The sequence below is a fragment of the Lathyrus oleraceus genome, chromosome 3, assembly GCF_024323335.1.
Source record: "Lathyrus oleraceus cultivar Zhongwan6 chromosome 3, CAAS_Psat_ZW6_1.0, whole genome shotgun sequence".
NCBI lineage: Eukaryota > Viridiplantae > Streptophyta > Magnoliopsida > Fabales > Fabaceae > Lathyrus > Lathyrus oleraceus.
The window spans coordinates 188,865,434-188,869,011 of NC_066581.1; positions in this window are offsets into that span (position 1 = coordinate 188,865,434).

Genomic DNA, 3,578 nt, shown 5'->3' on the forward strand with positions numbered 1-3,578 from the left:
GCATTATCCACCTTCGAAACGGTGGTTTCACTTGCAGATTGTTCCTCTACCTTCTCACCATTACAAAAAACTTCCCCACCATAATGCCACGGCACGGCATCATCTTTGTCATATGGAATCGGTCCAGGTACCGTGATGGTAACTGGAGCCGCTTCAGCTAGATTAGACAAATCCACCGGGTCGAAATAGATTGTTATGGTGGAGACTTCCTCTTTTTCCTTACCAGCCTTCTTCTCAACCACAATATCCCCATTGTCCATCAGACCCTGGACAGTCTTCCTCAGAAGTTCGCACCCATTAACAGAACCAGTGCACTCAGCACAATCATCTTCACATCCCGGATGAACCCCATTTTTCAACAACAGCCCCTTGACCTCAGCCAACGGAGTCTTCAACTGATCAACATACAACAACCCAACTCGGCTCTCCTCAAAGATAGCATTCACCCCCCTTTGACCATGCGCGGGCATGGGATTTGCATTGACATTGGGAGAGGGTGCGAAGTTGATTGCTTTTGAATCCACCAGGTCTTGAACTGTGTGCTTAAAAGCTTTACAGTTCTCGATGTTATGTCCGGGCGCACCTGAGTGGAATTCACATTTTGCATTCTCATCATAACTGGCTGGCCTCTGATCAGGTCTCAAAGGTGCCAGAGTCCTTGTCTGTACCAACCCCAAATCCATCAGCTTCTTAAACAGAAAAGCATAAGTCACCGGAGGTCTATCAAATTGTCTGTCCACTGCTTTACCCCTTACCTGATAACCAGCCCTCTGAGGCCTCTGCTGGAAGGGTTGCCTCTGTTGTTGTTGCTGCTGCTGTTGCGGTTGCGGTTCAGCAGGAATAGTTACCGCAGCGGTGTGCTGGAAGTAACGATCCCTACTGGGTCCTCGTTGAGCGTAGACAGCACTGGTATCTCCTTCCTTCTTTCTCTGACCACCATTACCAAAAGGCTTCTTCGACCCAGCCGACGAAGAAGAAGCAGTACCCTGAATTTTACCGAGCTTCAGCCAGCTCTCTATTCTCTCCCCTGCCACGACAATATCAGAAAAGTTGGTCACCGGACAACCAACCATTCTCTCAGCAAATGCCCCCTGCAGGGTTCCCATGAACAGATCCGACATTTCTCTATCAACAAGAGGAGGTTGCACTCTGGCAGCCAACTCTCTCCATCGTTGGGCATACTCCTTAAAACCCTCACTGTTCTTTTGAGACATACCCTGCAGCTGGGTACGACTCGGAGCCATGTCAGCATTGAACTGATATTGCTTGAAGAACGCGTCCCCAAGATCCTGCCAATTCTTAATATCTGAGGACTTCAGCTTGGTGTACCATTCCAGTGAGCCTCCAGACAGGCTGTCCTGGAAGAAATACATCCATAGCTTCTGATCCATTGTGTACGCAGAGATCTTGCGGACAAAAGCTTGGAGGTGAGTCTCAGGACAAGAACTTCCATTGTAACGGTCAAAAGTGGGCGCTTTAAACTTCTGTGGGATCACAATCCCCTCAACAAGCCCCATATTAGACATATTGATCATCCCCGGAGTGGCATAACTTTCCAGCACCTTAATCTTCTCAGCCAACAGCTGAATCTCCTTGTTTTGAGGCTGGACCCCATACTGACCCAACGACTCATTATGCATGGAAAACTGGTCTACTTCCCTGTCTTCCTCTCTGTCGTCATCAAACCCGTAGAATGGAGGCAACAGACCGTCCTTCAGATTCTGCCCAGGTTGGCCACCAGCAACACCGAAACCTCCAGCATTATTATTCACTATACCGACCGTTGTCCTCTTACCACCATCCCGAGAACCACCCAGCCCCTGGTTGGAGACTCCATCCAGGTTAACACCGCTATTCGCCGCTGAAGCCCGCTCGAGCTTCTCAACCTTGTCAGCTAGAGCTTTCTGACCAACTGCAAAGCCTTGCATAATGTTGATCAGCTCAGTCATCTTGTCCTTCAGCTCAAGAATATCAGTATTCGGGAGATCCATCAGTCTGGGCGTATTACGTCGCGTGAAGTATCTGTGAGGACGAGTTGAGTGCAAAGGTACAGTTCTGCGAGCGCGAGCAATGATTCCTGAAACAATCAAGCACGTTAGAACTGATACCTGCAAAAATAAAACACAAGTTATTATGATCATGCATGAATGCAGTGCTTATCCACATGAGGAACACTTTGTCTCTCGATCCTGGCTTCATCGAGACAAAATAATACTTCGGCAGCAATATTTTGACATTCATCATTCAATTTCAACATACAGATCATGGATAGATGATTTAGCAAAGATATCACCAAACCATGTGTGTGCTCGTGCGGGTGCATACGGTAAAGCAAATAAAGCTTGAAGATCAATCACTGAATGAAAATAACCATCACATAGCAAAATGCACAATAAGTGCCATAGTCATACATCAAATCATATACAAATCTCCAGAATCGGGAAAAGAAATACAAGCAAAATGAATTCCGTCAACAAGCCTGACGGTAATCCAACACAAATAAGAAAGGTCTACACTGAAGGAGGTCCCGCAGACGGCTCTGTATCATCAACCATCTGGGTAAACTTCACCGCGAACCTAAGCTCAGTGTTCTCTTGCTGCAATCTCCCTATCTCCTTCTGGTGCATCTTCATCTGTCTGAAGTAATGATCCCTCTCAACAAGATAGTGATCTCTCTCAGCAATAATCTTTGCTTTCTCAGCTTCCCATTTTGTAGCAAGGACTTTGGCTCCGGCATCTCTCTGATCCCTCACAAGGATTTGCCTCCTCTTCTCTTCTTCAATAACCCTCAAGGCCCTAGCTAGTTTCTCCTTGGTAAGGTCATGCTCCTTTATGGATGACTCTAGTGCTTGGCTGACCTTGCCATAATACGCGGTGTCTATCTCAAAGCGCTCCACCACAAGAGCATGTCTCTTATCTTGGTCTTCCATTTTCCCTTTGATTTCCTGATTAGTCATTTGGATTCTAGCAACCCTCATTTCCAACTCGGTCTTCTCTACCTGCAACTGATCCCTCTCCCTCTTCATCTTCAAGAACTCTTCTATACTGATAGAAGAATGAGACTTCTCAATCACCGGATACCAAAGATCACCCACAGGAAAAGGTAGACGAGTGAACTCCACTCTCCTTCTGAGCCATTCATCAAACAAAGGGAAAGACCTACTATTAGCTCTACCAAAAGGAATCTTGCCTTTCCTTTGAATATTACGCCATGCCTCAGACACTTTCTCCAATGCTGACCGGTTACTCTCGACAGGGAAGTAACAAGAGTCCTGAATCTCATACTCGAGAGGAGGAGCCTCCATAGCAAATCCCCTTTGTCTCTTAAGAAGTGTCGGGTTATAACTGATACACCCTTGAACTCCTATAAGAGGCACATTAGGAAAACTCCCGCAGCTACAAATGAAATCTCGTCCCGCCTCATCGATATGAGTCCAAGTTATGTCCTTGGCACGCAAACCCATCAACTTGGTCGCCCAACTGACAGTATGGTCAAGAAGAACAAAAGCACCCTTGGTAGGCAAATATCCCATGAACCATTTGTATAGCAACTGAGCCCAACATCGAATCAATCCCCC